General features: G+C 35.2%; 1 long non-coding RNA gene across 1 annotated transcript in view; it reads left to right on the forward strand.

Moving 5' to 3' along the window:
- The window catches only part of LOC140595363 (uncharacterized), a 484426-nt gene that overhangs the window by 217641 nt on the left and 246796 nt on the right, over nt 1-19989 (forward strand). The gene's annotated exons all lie outside the window — the stretch shown is intronic.

A 19989-nucleotide genomic window follows, 5' to 3' on the forward strand; every position in this document is an offset into this window, starting at 1 on the left:
TCATCCCTTCTACTGCTCCCACGTTTTGCCCCTGGATCATTGAGGCAGTCTCCTTACTGGCTTTCTTTCTTTTTTTTTTTTTTTAATTTTTATTTATTTATGATAGTCACAGAGAGAGAGAGAGAGAGAGAGAGAGAGAGAGAGAGGCAGAGACATAGGCAGAGGGAGACGCAGGCTCCATGCACCGGGAGCCTGATGTGGGATTTGATCCCGGGTCTCCAGGATCACGCCCTAGGCCAAAGGCAGGCGCCAAACCACTGCGCCACCCAGGGATCCCTCCTTACTGGCTTTCATTACTATTTCCCTTTAGTCTTTTCTCAGCATATCACCAGAGGTGATTCTTTAGAATTTTAACACATGGGCCAAATCATGTAATGCCCCTGCTCAGAACTCCCCCATATTTCCTGATTCACTCAAAGTAAGCCCAGACTTTTCACCAAATACCTCTCTGCTCTAACATTTGCTCCCTCTGCCCCTACTGACTGTTGTAGCCACACTCCTCACTTTAGAGATCTTCAAACATTCCAGGCAAACTCCAGCCCCACTGTTCGTGCCATGGTTCTTTCTCTGCTTGGAACCATCTCCCCTAAGTGGACTCAGCATCTCGCTTCTCTGAAGAGTCACCTTTTCCATGAGATTCTCTTTAACAAAAGAATGAATGAATGATGTTCACTTTTATAAGATAGTTACTTCTACTAAAAAAGTGTAAAATCAGGTTTTCTTGCAATAGGTAGTCAGTCATAAAGTCTCCAAACAGAATCTGGCGTGGTTCAGAGTAATTGATGTCTCATCAAGCACTTAAAAATTAGCAGAAGTGGATGGGATAAATAATGGTGATCAATTGTTTTGCATTTATACTATCACTCCATACTTTTTTGTTTCTATTGGAAGTGCCATGACTTGAGAAATTAAAATGAAAGAAGTTACTCAACTGTCAACTGTCAAAAAACAAGGAAATTAGTGTTTATCATTTTTCAGCTGCTATGAAGCATTTGATGCTATGTAATCAACAGCATTTATTTTATGTTTCAGTGTGGAAGCAATATGTAGGATGGGCTCTATTATTTTACCTCTGTATGTCATGACTGGTATGTCATGTGAATAAAGTTAATAATTTTGGTAAGTACAAGCATCAAGAGAAGCATGAGTCATTTAGCAGCATTTAAGTCCATATTCCAGGAGAACATATACCTTTTATTCATATATAATATTAAGTGGTCTCAATATTTTGTTTCACTGTATACAGGATAAAAAAATATATCTGTCACTGGGGAACATAGAAGATCTTCAGGATGTGTCAGGAAATACAATAGTGATGAACAATTTTGGTTTTGTTTAAAAGTGTATTTTGCATGCTTTTAAGATAAATATATTTGTTACACATTTTCACTGTGAATGACAATGTTGGATAAGTCTTCCAATGGTCTCTTATAAAACAGATTTAAAGAAAAACTGTTGTAGAAATACTTAGCAGTGTTATTACATATTAATTGACAATTAAATGCTACTTTCATTTATATGCCTATAATTCTGATCTTTTTGACCTTTATAACTCAGCTACATGTTTTTAGGAAAATTACAAAAGCCAGGATGGTTGGTCAAAATAAGAATACTTAAAGAGAATAGTCCATTTGGTTAAAGAAAGTAATAGCTTTTCTTCATGGTCTATTTGTTTTATTTTGGGAATAAAACACCTTAGATGCACCTGAGGGTCTGAGAGGTCTGTAAGAATAAAGAATGAGGCAGAAGTTTAGTTATCTGATAGGGCATGAAGAGATTAGTCCTCAATATAGAGTAGAAGTCGAATTATTTTATCAGGATACAGATGGCAGGGCCTTGGAATTTGGGGATGCATCTGTTCAAGTAATACCAGGAGTATTTCCAAATTGATCCTAGGACAATGGACTGAGAGAGGGCTGACACAGGAGTCTGGTGAGGATGAGGAGGGTCTGGAGAATCTAGTAACCCTCTGCCTCACAAAACAACTTAGAATCTGGAATTATTTGGAACCTCTTGAAAGATACAAAACCTCAAATTCAGTAATTAGCCATTTGTCTTCTTACCCATAAAATTTATGTATAGTTAGCAATTTTTTATTTAATTTAAATTTTAATAGCTTTAGCAATATAAGAATACTTTTTTCTCTATCAAAAAATTAGCAAATGAAGAGAAAGAAAATAGAACTTTCTCTTGTTTATCATTGTTACAATTTTGCTTCATATAATTTCAGTCCTTTTCTCTGCATGTGTATTTATATTCTCAACTTTTAACAGTGGAGTCTGGGTCTTGATCTTAGGATCTCTTCTATTTTCTACCTACAGTTGCTTCCTCAATCACTTTATTCAATCACAGAAGCTTTAATTACCTTCCATATGCAAACAACTTTCAAATGTGTATCTTTTTCTAGGTCTTTACTATAAACTCCATGTATATATGTATATGTATGTCTGTATGTCTATATTTCATATATATCTATATATGCACACACATGCGCATATGTATGTATTTAGTGCCTTTTGTATATCTCCCCTCAACTTCTGTTTCACAGTCTTACCCATCACACTTAATGACAATTATATTCTTTAAATTGCTCGTTCCCTGAAACTAGGAGCTATCCTTGACTCTTGTTCTTCCAGACTCTTCATCTAGCCCATCAGCATAGTTTCCTGGCTCAAATTTCAAAATATATCCATCATGTGTTAATTTCTCACCTCTTTCACTGCCATCATCTTCAGTCAACCACAGTCATCTCTCCCCTACATTATTATAATTGCCTCTTGATTCTACTATCTGCCTCCACACTAGTTTCTTTTTCACGATGCACCCATATCTATCACCCTATGCCTACATCGCTCCCTCTCATGATTTTTATTGTCTATTGAATTTGTCTAATTTAGAGAATCTGTCTCTATTTAGTGAGGAAAAAAAGTGCAAATGGAATTAAAAAGAGACAAGTGATCAAAAAAGAAGGAATGTGAAGTGTGGATTTAAGAAAGTTGATGAGCTGTCATTTACAATGATGGCAAAACTATGGTGTGAAGGTATATGTCATAGGAGAATGAACTCCTATGACATCAGGGTATTTTAGTATGGTAGCTGGTAGATGTAGAATGCTGATGCTGATGACATCAGGGTATTTTATTATGGTAGCTGGTAGAAGCAGAATAAAAAGGGTGTTGATGCTTCAGAAGTTTGAAATGTCAGAACAGGAGGTCAGAATTCCCATGAGGCAATTCAAGTTAGTGAGATTGATAAGGGAAGAAACAAAGAAATTATCATATGAACTTTTCACCTATAAACATGAAATTAAATATCTTTATCTCATTAAATCCTCCAGCGAATTTTGAGGTAGATATAGTTGAGGAAAAACAGACCCAGAAGAGTAAAATGCTTTGCTCAGTGTCTATAGATAATAAAAGGCAGAACTTAAATGAAAATGCCTGTTTATCTAAATTCAAAACCCATGTTGTTTCCATTCTGCATTACTGTGCCCCCAGGGAAGAATTGAAGCAGGTGGTGAAATATATCAAATGGGAGATGGAGCTAAGGTAAGATTTGGTTGAGAAATTGAGCACTTAAGTAAAAAGAACTAATTATGTTAAAGGAACAGAAAACTTAATTCAAACAACTTTAAAAATAATATTGACTCTCCATATAAAATAGCCCAAGGACCATCTAACTTTAGGGATGTCTTTCTTCAAGCCTCAAATAATGTGAGCAGGATAAGGTTTCTCTTGCTATTTCCTGACTCTGCTTCCTCCTACATTCTACTCTCAGGCTCTCCTGTTTTCATCACAAGATGGTTACCAGCAGCTCTTGAGGTTGCAGTTATTTTTCTGTGATCATGTGCACAAACAGAGAATGACTTCTTCCAATCATTTCTGCAAAAGAAAAGGGCCTCTCCTCTTCTCAAAATGCTGCAAACTCTTCACTGGCTCAGATTAGATCACATGCACATCCCCAAAGTAGTTTCTCTGGATAGAGTACACATTGTAGGGGTCATGGATCATTTCCTACAAATCCACATGGCTGAAAATGTAATAAGTGTTCATTCTCTGTTGGCATAAAGAAAGTTACCATGGGGTAGATGGTGAGGAATGGATGATGGAAAGTCAACCAAAATGAATACTTTAACTGGAGTAAATAATTTCTGCATTAATTTACTCATGCATCAAAAATTTATTGATCATAAAATGCATTAGGGGTTGAGCATATAGCCCAAAACAGCACTTATCCTCAAAGAGTTCATGATCTATTATAGGATGAACTAGCAACTAAAATGTAGTATAATCCATATGAGTGTAACAATCCCTTGGGAGCAACAAGGAGTCATCTACTAGGAATGACCAGAGTAAAGAGGAGGCAAGGAACTTTTTCTGGGAAAGATGCTTCTGAGCTGAGAGTTAAGGCCCAATAGAACTTAACCAGGAGAACAGGGTTAAAAAGAGCAGCATGTACAAAGCCACATAGGCAAAAGACTAGTGCATGAGCTAATTGCAAGTAGCAATTTTAAAAAGAATCTGTTCAAGAGCTTTTAGGCTTTTGTAAATGTTCTTATGAATGTGAGAGTAAAATTAGATGAGTCAGTAGCTGGTTGTTCAAGTAGTGAATTGTGGTTGGCAATGAATTACATTTTGAGTAGTAATTTTCTTTACCCTTTATAGCTTGTGAGTGTGTTACTGTTTTCTTAGGCATAGAGCCTAGTTGCTTTGCAGGGAGAGTCAGATGGGAGAAAAAAGGACAGAATGGGATGGGATCGATTTTTCCTAATTTCACTCCAGTTATTTTGGAAGTAAAAATTCCAAATGTACTTTTATGGAGCACAGTCATGTTCAGATCCAAACAGGTAATGCTTAGGAAAACGTATCCACTGTTTATTCTCATTTCCAGGGTGTTCCCTAATGAACTCATTTACTTTTCAACAAGAGAAGGAAACAAGTAGGCGTAAGGTCGTGTAAGAGTTTTTCAAAAAATTGAGGCACCTATTCAACTCCAAACAATATTTTACTTTTGGTAAAAAATAACCTAGTTGATAGATTTTTCTCTAATAGTATCATATTTGGGCCTAAATATGAACAAGGATAAAAATAAAACTTTGAAAATCTTAAAATAAAAAAGTAATCTGATAATTCACAATAAAGAATATTCTGTGTTCAAAAATAATTGCTTTTCTTCCTAGGCTTGACATGGTGGACTGTTAGTTTAAGAAATCCTCTGGGATAATAGACCTTGCCAAACTATTTCATGGACAAACACTTTTCTGGTTAAGAAAATAAAGCAAAAAGCAAGGCAAATAATATTTGCAGGGATGATTTCATCCTTACAGACCCTCTGTTAGGAACTTCTGAGAGGAGGGAGCCCTCTTTGTACATAGATGCCACTTTGATGTAACCATCCGTCTAGCCATTGTCTGGCCTGATTCTGAGAAACACAGCTGGAGGCATTTGGAAAATGTTTAGGAGAAACCTGTTGAATTCTGTGCTGGCACATCCCTAAGATTTCTGATAATAATGACAATTGTGTATTTTTTACTGAATATTATTTTATCACTAAGAAAAAGGTTCAGTTTATGTTTCTCCTTAAATGTAATCAAATAAGTGAGGAGGTAAATGACTGTGTGGAATTCAGAGATAAAAAAGTCAGAATTTTATGCAGTAAAATTGCAGATTCAGACTTGAATGCTACATAGTTGGGAACAACACTTGTATTCTACTATAGGGCTGCCACCTTAGATACTCCATGGCTGGCACCAGCACAAATAGTGCAAAAGCATCCCACTGAACCTCTTCCTGTCAGTGCTGCTTCTGACAACTGGATGTGTCTGCTTGCTAGAACAAATCCTATGTGATGCCTACTTCTTTGCATTGCATCTGAATTGGAGATTTGCAAAGCTGATTTTGAGTGTCATAGCCAAGTCATATGTTTATATCTGGGAAGGGGAAACTGGGAAAATGAGTACCTTGCATGGACTCAGAATATAAGACCTTCTCCAAATATGAGAAGAATTTTAAAAAGTACTTGAAACTCAAAGCATAGAAAATGTCCACCAAAGCTTCCTCTTACCATTTAACCTTTGTAAGTGTGCAGTTCAGTTGTGTTAGGTATAATAACATTGTTGTGTAACCAATTTCCAGAACTTTTTCATCTGGCAAAATTGGAAATCTATGCCCACTAAACAAAATCGCACTATTTCCCCCTCTTTTAGACTGCTGGTAACCACCATTCTACTTCTGTTTCTGTGAATTTAACTACCTTAGATATAACTGGAATCTGACAATATTTGCCTTATTGCATTATTATTTCATTACCATAATGTCCTCAAGGTTTACACATATAGCATGTGCCCCATTTTTTTTCCTTTTGAAGACTGAATAATATTTCATATACCACATTTAAAAAAAATCCATTCATCTATAAATGGTATTTACATTGCTTCTACCTCTTGGCTGTTGTGAATAATGCTACTATTAACACGGGTGGGCAAGTAACTGTAAGAATTCTGTTTTCAATTCTTTTAGATATATAACCAGAATTGGAATTGCTGGATCATATGGCAATTCTATTTTTAATTTTTAGAGAACCATCATACTATTTTCCATAGCAGCTGCATCATTTTATAGTCCCACCAGCAATGTACAATGGCTATAGTTTCCTCACATCATCATCAATACTTTTTCTTTTCTAGTAGTCATCCTAATAGGAATGAAGTGAGCCATTTTATTATTTTGCATGCACTCTACTATTAGTATCATTTCTTGTGTTAACCATGACTATTTTATTATTTTGATTGTAGAAAGAGAAGCCCAACTCTGACTTAGTTAAGCCAAAAACAAACAAAACCAACAAATTTCAAGTTCAAGACCTAGAAGAATCAGAGTGCTTTAATAATATTTTTAATTTCCTATTTTTTCTTTCCTCCTTCTCTTTCCTTCTCTTTAACCATTTTCCTTCTGGTTTAATTATCAGGCAGCTTCCCCACAACTACATATTTGCTGAAAAGTCACCAAGCTCACAACATTCTTAGACTAGAGATAGGATAGGTAAGCATGTGTCTCTTTCATGATAATTACATAAAAGTGATCAGCCTGAAATGGATGATTTGGCCATCCCTGAATCAAACTCTAAGTCCCTGATTAGATAGAAGGGTCACAAGTTTACCCTTGCATGAGGCAGAGCCCTGCCGTAACAGTCTTGTCATGATTGTTTTTATGTGCTGATTGGAGAGCTATTCTTAAAACAATGGCCAAAGCCTGGCATCAGATAGTCAAGACCAGCCCTATACTAATCATTGCATGGTTTTGTCATATCCTTACTAAACCGATTCTCACTTCAAAAACGAGGAATATTTTTTCACTTCTACACTTAAGGTTTACTTCCCAAGTTTTTATCATTTTCCCAAGATCGACAACTGGCCTGTAGAAATCCCAAATTTCTTCAGGATGAAAACCTCTCTTCTGCTAAGAGGGTTGTATTCTGACCTTATGGTCAGGACATAATAATCATACCAGACTCACATTTGAATGTATCCTTAAGATCAAAGGCAGATAGTGTTAATTAACTGTGTGTGGAAAGCCAGTTTCTCAGACCAGGTTTTCCTATTTTAACTTTAGTCCATTTCTTATATATAAACTACTTTTTTCATGATGGTGAAGTAAATGCATGCATTGTACTAGCACTGTCAGTTAAAAATATGCATATAGTAAAATTCTTTAGAATTAGAGTCTAAAACTAGAATAAAATAAGGACAAAATAAGATGATCTTACTATACAAATAAAAATATGCATTGAAACTATACGACATAAAATAGGATGCAATTATAAAGAATCTAGCAGAAATTCAAAATACGGATGGTTGATATAAATAACTCAAACTGTGAAATAAGAAGATAGGTCACCTCAGGAATAAATTATCCACATAGAAGTAAGGTTGAAATATTGAAAAATTTAAAAAAGAAAAATTAAAAAAAAAACTCAGGGAAGAATAAAGTGATAGAAATGTATGTAGAGATGAAAAAGTGAAGGTATCAAAAATCCATATAAAAGCAGTTTCAGATGGACATAAAATGAACTGAGATTTTACATATAGATAAGATCATACAGTATTTGTCTTTATTTGGCTTATTTCACTTAGTATAATGTCTTTTAGGTCCATTCATTTGTTGCAAAAGCAGGATTTCCTTCTTTTATTCAGCCGAATAATATTCTATTGCATGTAGTTGCCAGGAGTTTGGGGGTAAGGGAAAATGGGGAGGTGACTGTCAAAGGGTACAAAGTTCAGTTATGCAAGATAAATATGTTCTGGAGATCTATTATATAGCATAGTACCCATAGCTAACAACTTTGTATTATATATTAAAACTTGCTAAGAGGGTAAATCTTATGTTACACACACATGTACACACATACACAATAATAATAATAAATAGGTGGGAAAGAAACTTTGGAATTTGATGGATATGTTTATGGCCTGGATGGTGGTGACAGTTTTACAGGTGTACTTACCTCCAAACCCACTGAATTGTATAAATTAAATATGTACAGCTTTTTACATGTTAGTCATACCCCAATAAAATGGTTTAAAAAATAAACTCTAAAGAAATAAGGAAATAATAATTGAGAATTCTCACAAATTAAAGAAATATGGAACACTTTGGATTGACAGTTCTTTGGGAAAGTCAAATTCACCAGTTAGCCTTTGCTATGTTACAAAACACCCCAAAATGTAGTGGTTTATAACAGAAAGATCATTTATTAATTCAAAATTCTAAGAGCTGGCAATTTTTAGATCATCTGGGTGGTTTTACTGCTGATCTCTCCTGGGCTCAGTCATGGATCTGGTCAGATGGATTTGGTTTGTCTCGGATGCCCTTACTCCCGTATCTGGCAGGTTGTGAAGCAAGAGCCCTTAGATGTTTCCCATGTGGTCTCTCTCCTAGGCTATCTCAGCCTCATTCACATGTTCACACAGTGGTCTCAAAATTCTAAGAGCTACAAAAGAGGGTAAGACCCAATGTGCAAGTGTGCTCAAGTCTTTGCTTATGTCATGTTAGCTAAATATTCTATTAACAAAATAAGTCATATGGCCAAGCCTCGATTTAGGGATGGAAAAGTAGACTCATTTCCTTCCTTTTAGGAGGAGCATTAGAGTCACATTACAAAAATAGCAGACAATTATGAAAGGAGAAATTATTGGGATCATCTTTACAAAGATGAGTAAAAAATACACCTGGATAGACTATAGTTAAATTCAAGACAAGTGAAGATAAAGAGAAAAGTATAAAAGTTTCTCAAGAGAAAGATCAGATGACTCACAAAAATAAAAATTTACTGCATATCAAATTTCTCAACAGTGAGGAAGAGAGCTGTAACATTGAAATAAATGTGTGTGCAATAAGGATATTCTGATGTCCTACAAGGGCTTGGGAGTTTAACACATAAAGACCTCTTAAAAAATGCTTTCAAATAATGTCTTTCAATAAGAAGAAAATAAGAATGCATATGGGGAATAAGACTGCAAATAATTAAATGAAAATGCGGCTTTAGAAAGTAGATACTTCTTCCTCCCATCTTCAAAAGAACCTATATTATTAACAATCCAAGATCTGCTCCTGATTAGGAGGGATTGTTCAAAGAATTTTCCCATTTTTAATATAACATTGTTTTCTTTAATTAAATCAAAAAGTAAAATGTTGCATAAACCTCAATACATGTGTGTGTATGTGTGTGTACTTCTAAAGATGAAGTAGGGTTCCAGTCTTGCCCAGAGATGCTTCGATAGTTTTTACCTAGGTTCATTCAGTTACCTTGGATGGGTATCATTAAAGCATCTCTATAGTTTATCATGTGGATTTAGCCAGTATATGAAGTTTACAACAGAGGGAAGTCAGCACCAGAAAATGTTTCCTATAATAAGTGTTCGCTATCTGTGCCTTGTGAAAGCCATCAACCCAATAGCCAGAATCCTGACATTAATTGTACCTTGTGATAGTTAGTGGTCCAGCTCCCACTAAGAAAACAAAGTATAACAGCTCCGTTGTTTTATTAAACTGGTCTCATAAATATTCAGACTTATCGAGTGTCATATGTCCTCCTCATTTTTATTATTATGTGCTTATGTTAATTTTTATATGTACAACTACTTCATTGCCAGGAAAAATATTTTTATGGAAGTATCACCATTTGTGTTTGAAATCAGTGTATTTTCTTGCTTCATCATAAACTTTGCTCACAGCTGTTTGCTAACTAATTTCTCCCTGGGCAAAGTTGCTGTAGCTACTACTCTTAAAGTGTTCCAAAAGGATCATAAATTCTACAGACTATGCAAACAATGTTAAATACACATTGTATTTCATTCTAAATGAAAGTTAAATAAATTAAATTTATTTTAGAGATAAATGTAGGGCTACAAAAAATTTTATTTATTTATTCATTTATTTATTAAAGATGCATTTATTTATTCATGAGAGACACGGACTGAGAGAGAGAGAGGGAGAGAGTCAGAGACATAGGCAGAATAAGCAGGCTCCTTGCAGGGAGCCCGATGCGAGACTGAATCCCAGATCCCAGGATCACGATCTGAGCTGAAGGCAGGAGCCCAACTGCTGAGCCACCTAAGTGTCCCTACAAAAAAATTTTAAAATGCTATGTCTGAAATGAATGGTCTTTAGTTTATGTGTTAATTTCATATTAAACTATTGAATATATTTATTTAATATTAATATATTAGAGATTGATTGAATATTAAATATTAATTCCATAAACATTAGACCACAAAATCTATTTCACTTTTATTTTTTGATCTTAGAAAGAGCAAAATAAACTTCTTGTTTTTATTTTTATTTAGCTTGGGGATCCCTGGGTGGCGCAGCGGTTTGGCGCCTGCCTTCGGCCCAGGGCGCGATCCTGGAGACCCGGGATCGAATCCCACGTCGGGCTCCCGGTGCATGGAGCCTGCTTCTCCCTCCGCCTGTGTCTCTGCCTCTCTCTCTCTGTGACTATCATAAATAAAAAAAAAATAAAAAAAAATAAAAAAATAAAAAGATTTTATTTATTCATGAGAGACACAGAGAGAGAGAGAGAGGCAGAGACATAGGCAGAGGGAGAAGCAGGCTCCCTGCATGGAGCCTGATGCGGGACTCAACCAAGGACCTGAGCCAAAGGCAAATGCTCAACCACTGAGCCACCCAAGCACCCCAAACTTCTTGTTTCTAATTTGGGTAACCATTAACACCATCACTGACTATCACTGCAGAGGGATAATGGTCAAGCTTGACCATTGTAAACCTGATTGTCTTAAGCAGTGAAAATTTTAATTTGTAAAACTTCATGCCACTTTTTACAATATCCTGAAGAAAAACTTCAACCATTTGTTATAAAAATTTAATATAAACAAAAGATACTCTTATGAATTAACAGGAATAGATTATAGATACCATGATAAATAGTGTTGGGCAAACTTGTAGCATAATTGTTGTAGATCTGGAGAAGTTAACCTTGATTAGGAGTCAAATTCCAGAGTTAAAAAGAAAGTGATGACTAAGTAGTGGGTAGATAGCATTAGCTCTGTCACCTGCTGTGATACATAATAAATGTTTGAAACCCAAAAGCAGAAAGATTTCTTGTTTTAATTTCCTCTGTCTCTGATAAAAAACAAAACAAAACTGCACTCAAGAAAGATTTAGTAGTGAGCTTATAACAGCAGTGCAAATAAAATCAGATTCTCTGTCGAAATTTAGAATACCTTGAGAATTAGCCTATAGTTTAACTATCAGTCATGCGGGTACCATAGATAACAGAGTTATGTATATGACATCTCTTATCATATAGGACTTTTGATGCACAGGTAGTATTTGTTTTGTTGAATTAAAATCAACTAACAATCATTATTGGCAGCCTACTTTGTTACCAGATATATGTTTGATACCTTGAGACTCCCATCTACTTACATAAATTGATATCATACATTTTTATTTAAAATATTTTTATTTTATATTTTAGATTTACAGAAAATTATAAATATGATAGAGTTTTCATATACTCCATATCCACTTTCCTCTATTATTAACTTTGAAATCAGTGTAGTACATTTGTCACAATTAATGAATCATATCAGTATATTATTATTAATAAACTCCACAATTTATTCAGATTTCTTTAGTTTCACCTGATGTTCTTCTATTCCTGAATCCTATTCAGGACACTACATTACATTTAGTCATCTGTCTTTAGGCCTTTCTTGTCCTTGACAGTTTCTTTCCCTTGCTTTGAGAATCTTGACAATTTTAAGGAATATTGGTTATATATTTTGTAGAATTTCCATCTATTCGAATTTGTTTGATGTTTTTACCATTATTAGCATGGGGTTATGAAATATTGGGAGGAAGAGGTAAAGTGTCATTTTCATCATATCACATCAAGGATGTGTACTATCAACATGAGTTATCATTGTTGATGTTAGTCTTGATCACCTGAGGTCATGTTTGTCAAGTTCCTTTAAAAAACGTTATTTTTCTCTTTAATCATACTATACTTATATATAATACTTCCTAGAAGGGTATCACTAGATGCAGCCCCCAGGCTTAAGATGCATGGAACAAAGCTTAACCTCTTTGAGTTGAATTATCTACATAGATTATTTGAAAGTTGTCATATACCTTTTTACAGTGTTTTTCAGTTTCTCTCTCATCTACAAAGGAAAAAAAATGAATAAAGAAAATATGGATTCCATTTTCAAAAAATTTTGAAAGTAAAAACTTTGAAAGTAAATATTTTGAAAGTAAAAATTGCAATAATCCTTTGAAAGAAAACTAATGTTTAATTGTAAAGGAAAAAAATGATAGAAATAGCATCCAAAAAATGAGATTATGAGAAAGTTTTAAAAATTTCTCTAAATAGGGGTACCTGGGTGGGTCATCATATAAGTGTCTGATTCTTGATTTCAGCTCAGCTCATTACCTCAGGGTTATGAGATCAAGCCCCATGTCAGGCTCTGTGCTAGGTGTGGAGCTTGCTTAAGATTCTCTCTCTCGGGATCCCTGGGTGGCGCAGCGGTTTGGCGCCTGCCTTTGGCCCAGGGCGCGATCCTGGAGACCCGGGATCGAATCCCACATCAGGCTCCCGGTTCATGGAGCCTGCTTCTCCCTCCGCCTGTGTCTCTGCCTCTCTCTCTCTCTCTCTCTGTGACTATCATAAATAAATAAAAAAAAAATTAAAAAATAAATAAATAAAATCTTTAAAAAAAAAAAAAAAAGATTCTCTCTCTCCCTCTTTAAAAAAAACTTGTCTAAATAAAATGTGAAATTTAAAATCAGCTGAATGCTAACTATTAGATAAGCGACTCAAACTGAATGATTTAGGAAATGTGAGACCATAATAAAAATAAATAAATAATAAATAAAGTAAAAAAAAAAAAAACCCACCCCAGCACTTGAGGTTTAAAAATGAGAAGAAATAGTTTACAAAAATTTTCTTTAAAATGGTATTGACAAGTAACCCCTGATGATGGTTCTTTTAAGCCCTCAGTAAAATACTTGCAAAGAATCAAAACTACACAAGATAGACATTTTATTAGCACACTAAGGGTGTCTGGGTGGCTCAGTGGTTGAGTGTCTACCTTTGGCTCAGGTTGTGATCCTGGGGTCCAGGGATTGCATCTAGCATCAGGCTCCCTGCGAGGAGCCTGCCTCTCCCTCTGCCTCTCCCTCTGCCTATGTCTCTGCCTCTCTCTCTGTCTCTCATAAATAAATAAATAAATTCTTAAAAAAAAAATCCTGGGACTCTAGAATCATGACCTGAGCAGAAAGCAAATGCTTAACTGACTGAGCCACCCATGTGCCCCTGATTTGTTTATTCTTTACTATTCCAACTTAGAAAATGTAGATTAATAAAATAGATGTCATATTTCAAATAGAAGAGTAAATGGCAAAGAAAGGGAGAGACGAGAAAAGAGATACAGTTTATCTACAAACTCTGTAAGGATGTCTATGATGGGTTGGATCTAACTTTCTTGAAAAAATAGCCCCATTGGCCTGGCAGCCTTTCCTTCTACATGAGGAAAGATTTAAACAGAGTGTGTCATGCCTTGTCAACACCTCCTTATCCTTCTGTTCATTACACAAAGTTTATACTTCAGTGTGTATTCTATTACAATGGGGCATTTTTGTTGACCTGTGGAAGAAAAGGGTATAGCTTCCCAAACACAAAAGCCCATCACTGATCCTGCAGCAGATAAGGCAGTTTCTAACTATAAAAATATACCACAGACCTCCTCCTGTGTATTGAAGAAAGTAATAAAGGAAGTATTGGGCATCACCCTGCCCTCTAACAGAATACAAACTTTGTTGGTGAGATAGCATTGTCTACACATATAAAACAAAAAAGTGTATAGAAAAAAGCATGAAATAATAAAGTACATAATAATACATGTTTGGAAAGGGAGTAATCAGTGTAGGCTGTCATCCTTAGAATGTCTTCATGGAAACAGAACATTCCAAAAGTGATCATGGAGGATAAATGATTCCAGAGAGTGGATGAGTGAGGAGAGCCCAGGAAGCTGAGAGAGTGTGATGGAGAAAAGACTGAGTTCAGGGAATGAAATGTGGACAAATCTATAAGGAAGACTGTGTTGTGAACCCAGGTAAACCTTAGCATGTCTTTACTTCAGTGCCACATGGCTCATGGTGATGTGGAGGAGACTGTATATGTGAACATACATAAAACGTGACTCTTGAAATCAATAGTTTGTGGATAAATTGTATCCCCTGGCAATACTATCTTTGTGACTATGGCTCTTAGCTAAGAAAAGGAGGATTAATATTGATATACAAATGTGGAGCTTTGAGTGAGTTTAATGAGTGTTTCACCAATACTAACAATTTGCATTGCACAGAAAGAACAGTTTTGTGAACATAAGACTAACTTCAAATGAAATCTGTGTGCTGTAAGCTGATGATCTAGGAACTATGGAAACATTTTTATGAATTTAATAAATCATAAGTGGAGAGCTACATACAGGTTTGGCATGCATCACTCAGAGGTAGAGTTTTTTTTTTCATCTGTTTTAGTTGTAAGAAGTGTTCTTTAGATCTTGATTCTTCTTCCACGAATTTTGAAGTCTCCCAGAGGCTCTTTACAATTGAAGGACCCGTAAAAAGAAATGGGTGGGTGCTCTTTCAGACCACAAGAATTCTGCCTTGAAACAAAATACCATTCTTTCAGCATATGTCTGAGGAACTAGTGAACCTGGCCATATTTTTAATGTTCCAATCATCTTAAATTAATTTTCTACTATGCCAGGCTAAGAAAAACCCAACACATAGTTCATATAACTTTGCATATTTTAAGGAAATGTTCATCTGTGTAATTTTAATTCATTTAATTCATATCATCAAATATTAATTTTAACAGCTTTTTGATGCACCACCAACTTTGGCTCCCTTCTCAATAAGATATGTTTCAGTACTTTTTCCTTTTAAAGACAAGAAGATTGTTTTGTCAAAGACAAATGAACTCAAATATACAAAGGTTTAAATCTGGTCTGTAACTGGAAGCTCATGGAATTTGCATACCTAGAATTCCCCTTACCCCCTTCCCTAAGTACTCACCTAACTGAAATAACCAGATTCTTAAGATACTCCTGCCAGACACTAAGCAACCAAAGGGCTTTGGCAATGACCAATGAATAAAAAACTCCTGAAAAAAATGTGGAACTCTTCAAAAATACTGACAAAATCTTGACTGAAAATGGAATTCCCTTGCAGTATTTAATATGTCTGAGTATGATGATGCCCAGGCAAATTATAAAAACTAACATCATCTTGTCTGAATTGTTAAAGAATTTTCATTAAGGATAAACACCAGCTAATTCTAGGTTTCCTCAGTATTTCAGAACGGGATCTCCCTGGGAAATATCTGATCTATATACTTATTTAGGATTATCATGCTCTGTTTGTTTGAAATAGCATATTTATTCCATTTATGGCCTGTTGAATAAAGTGGAGTACTTTGTTTTTTTTTTTATTCTAAAAAATTCATTCTATAGAATTCAAGAGAAATTTTCCAAATCTGCCAGTGTCTTTTGAGATTTGATCAACAAATCTAAGTTTATCTTCTTCATTATGTTTGTGGTTTCATTCACTTTAATCTTAACCCTTTTGGTCTGTTTCTGTATAGTGAACAAATTCAAAAGTAATTGAGCATGTGAACATATGGAAAGAAAGAGAAACAACTGGATGTTATTTCAGTTTTGAAAAAAAAAGAGGGATTTTGAACAAGTTTCTTTGCCAAAGTCTTATTGCCAAATGTTATTTAAAATTATACATTAAGGGACTGGGGTAAATTTTTAGTGAGGACTGGGGGAAATGTCTTGGTGATAAAAAAAAATGTAAAGGTAAAATGTATCTTTTTTGATGCAAACTCTGAAATAATACCTCTTATGGAAAGAATGTATTGAGCTCCTTATTTCTAATCAGGGACAGCAAGATCTCATGTTTGAAAAGACATGCCTCTATTCTGTGTAAACAAGTTCAGAGCAGAAGTCTATGTAGCATTTTTAAGTGTAGGACTCAGAATTTAGGGGTAAATCATTGTATATGAGTTATTCAGCAGTATGATCTAGGAATCTGGGCTGTTTTCTGAATGTGCTGGCTGTATACTAAGGGAGCAGTGGATAACCAAAAGACATCAAAAATCAAAGAGAAAACATTAACCCCTCTAGTGAGGGGGTTAATGTTAAAGTGAGGTCTCCCTTTCTGCCTTACTCTCTACACTTGCATATTAAGAATAGCTAATATATATTGAGTGCCTATTATGTGCCAGGCAGTCTTCTAACATTTTATGGATGCTGTTTGTTGCAAATTTTTGAGAAAACATACTATCATTTCTATTTCACAAGAAAATCAAGACAAAGAGGGGTTAATTAACTTGTTCATAGTGCCATAGCCAGTTAGTGATAAAGATAGGATGTAACTTGGGACTCTAGAACATGTCATTTAGATACTTGTCAGTACTGCTTCTAAATGGTCCATACCCATAACAGTGATGAATATGAGACATTTTTCCCCAAATCACAGAGATATTAACCAAGCTAGATGATGTTGAGAAGAAACATCTAAGAGATAAAATATTTCGAATGGGAACAAGTAGGTTCATCCAAGAATTCCAGAGAACAGAATAAAGTACAGAAGCTAGAGAGGTCAGACTCTGTTTATAAACTCAGTGGCTCCACTGGAATGTTCTCTTTCTTATGAAACTGACACATACTGCTTGAGTCAGGCTGGGCGATTCCAACCTGTTGGTTCTGTGAGATAACTGCTAATATATAGGAAATGAGACATTTGGGTGAATATTTATTAGGGATATTCACCATTATTTTACCAACTATAACAAGAGATTTAAAGGCTATAGGACAAGGATAGTCTAACCGTTTTTTTTTTTTTTTAGAGTTAGCTCAGTAAACGAGTAATAAAATATTACTGTTTTTTATTCTACATATTATGAAGAAGATTCAATGAGGGCATGTAAACTTTCCTCTGAAGTTAAATCAATCCACTGTTCTATGTTTTTTGTGTCAGCATTCATCCATACCAAGTGGGGCAGTTGATGCAGGATCATTTTGAGACAAAGGTTTCAGGGGAAAACGTGTCTTTTATTCTGACTAGCATGGTGTTTCTAAGATTGTTATTCAGGAGTTATTTCTCTCCCCCTTCCTTTTCTTCTTATGTATCTTCAATATACCCCAAAAGTTAAATTTATTTGAACCCTCACTTATTTTATTATGTGCAAACATACAATAATTACACACACAGATCCCACTCTATATATTTTGTTGTATTTACTTTCTTCTGAGTGTCTACATTATATTTTCCATGTAAATAAAATTATTGTAGGAAATTTATATGTTGAAAATCTCAATTACATTCTAGTGCTTCAGCAATTTAGAGTTAAGTACTATTTCAATATCTATTATTGATGTTCTCTTTTTTTAAGATTTTACTTATTTATTCATGAGAGACATAGGAAGGGAGAGAGAGAGAGAGAGAGAGGCAGAGACACAGGCAGAGGGAGAAGCAGGTTCCATGCAGGGAGCCTGATGTGGGACTTGATCCTGGGACTCCAGGATCATGCCCTGGGCCAAAGGCAGGTGCTAAACCGCTGAGCCACCCAGGGATCCCCTGATGTTCTTATTGATACAAGATAATCCTATTTTATGTTGAGTGTGTTGAACTCTTAAGTATCAACACAATATTTATGACACTGTGATGCTACACTATGGATATGCAGACTATTTCACATTACATGTGGTTTTGTTATATATCAGTGACTTATAGAAGACTGCATTGCTTTGCCCCCAATCTTCCGAATCAACTTTCAGTTGCCTTAATTTCCTTTTTGGCACTTTGCTATATTTACACACACACCCATATATCTTCAGAGTCCTTGAAAACTCGGAACTCCCCACCCCCAACACACAACTTGCCTATTCTAATCAAAGAGAAAAACTTAACACTATAAATATATGCACTGATATATGCACTACACACACACACACACACACACACACACACACAAACATGCATTGGTCATTGGTACATCGTTCAAAATGGTATAAATTGGGATTTTTTTCTTTTATATACCAATTATATTGTCCGTAGCAGCCAAATTAAGCTTCCATGCTGAAACAAGAAGACTGAACAATTTGCTGTTTGTGTGAGATTGAACAGACACTGAGGTTCAAAAAGAACAACTTATTTCTTTCTGTTTATACTTAAGGGCACTATAACTACAGGAAAGGTTACTCCCACCTCCATCTCAAACCAAGTGCCACCTCTTAGTGAAAAATAAAGTCAAAGGACAGGATCAGGGCCAGGTAATCTTTCTGTTCTTGTCTTGAGCTTGAGTAAGTTTCAGTTTAAAATGCTGGGTGCTTCTGTTTCACTCTGGCTAAAAGTAGACATGTAATTTGGCTCTAGCCAAAAACATATATGACCCCCCAAAAAAGAAACTAATATTTAACTGGTACATACCACATGTCAAGTACTGTGCTTAGGCAATTTGACCACACAACAAGGTATCTCACGCTCAAGTCCAAGGAAATAATTGCTTATTTTAGAGTCCTTTAGCTAGCAATGATCAAAAGTTAATTCATCTAGTTTGGGTGCAGTCTTAGAGATCTTATCTTAAATTTTGCCAAATAGAGTGTTTTAAGCCAGAATTTGAGAGACCCGAGATCTTCTATGAGAAGACATTTGAAAACGTAGGTAACTTAGGGAAACAAGGTGTCCTCAACTATGTTACATAGATGACATGAATTTATTTATGGTATAGAAAGCATAACATAATTGTTTATCATGGACTTAAATGGGATCTTTGTGGTCAGATAATTGTCAAGCATAATTTTACAGGTAAGGAAAGGTAGCCTGAAGAAGTTAAATAATTTTCTAAACAGCTATATCATAGAAGACACAGGAATCCTGTTGAACTTCAGTCTTCTGGCTCTCATTTCAGTGTTTTCTCTCTTTATCCTATTGCAATGTGTTAGTTACCACAACTGAGACATTTTTGCTTCACACACAGCCGTGCCTCAGCCATCCACCTGATCAGTTCATTTGGATTACACAAAGGCTTTTCACAAGGCTACTTTTCTTCCTTTCCTATGAGTGAATTTTTAGTTTGAAGCTGAAGGACAAAAAGCAGTGAATTAATGACTTTCTAAAACACTGATTTAGGTTAAAAAAAAGTTGTAAGAGAAACGTAATAGTCTGGTTGAAAGTTATTAAGAAAAGCAGCTGAGCTCTTTTGCCCCACACTTTGAGTTGCATCCTGAAGGTAAAGAAAGACATCATGGAATCACAAATTTGAGTTTAGACTCTGAGAGTAGAGAAGACCTATGCCTTGTTTTTCTCACAGGATTCTCAAGGTTGATAGGCCTGCAATGGAGGCAGGAGTGTTTGAAGTCAGCAAGAATATATCTTTTGAAAATTATTTATTTTT

This window comes from Vulpes vulpes, chromosome 1, assembly GCF_048418805.1.
Source record: "Vulpes vulpes isolate BD-2025 chromosome 1, VulVul3, whole genome shotgun sequence".
NCBI classification, from domain to species: domain Eukaryota; kingdom Metazoa; phylum Chordata; class Mammalia; order Carnivora; family Canidae; genus Vulpes; species Vulpes vulpes.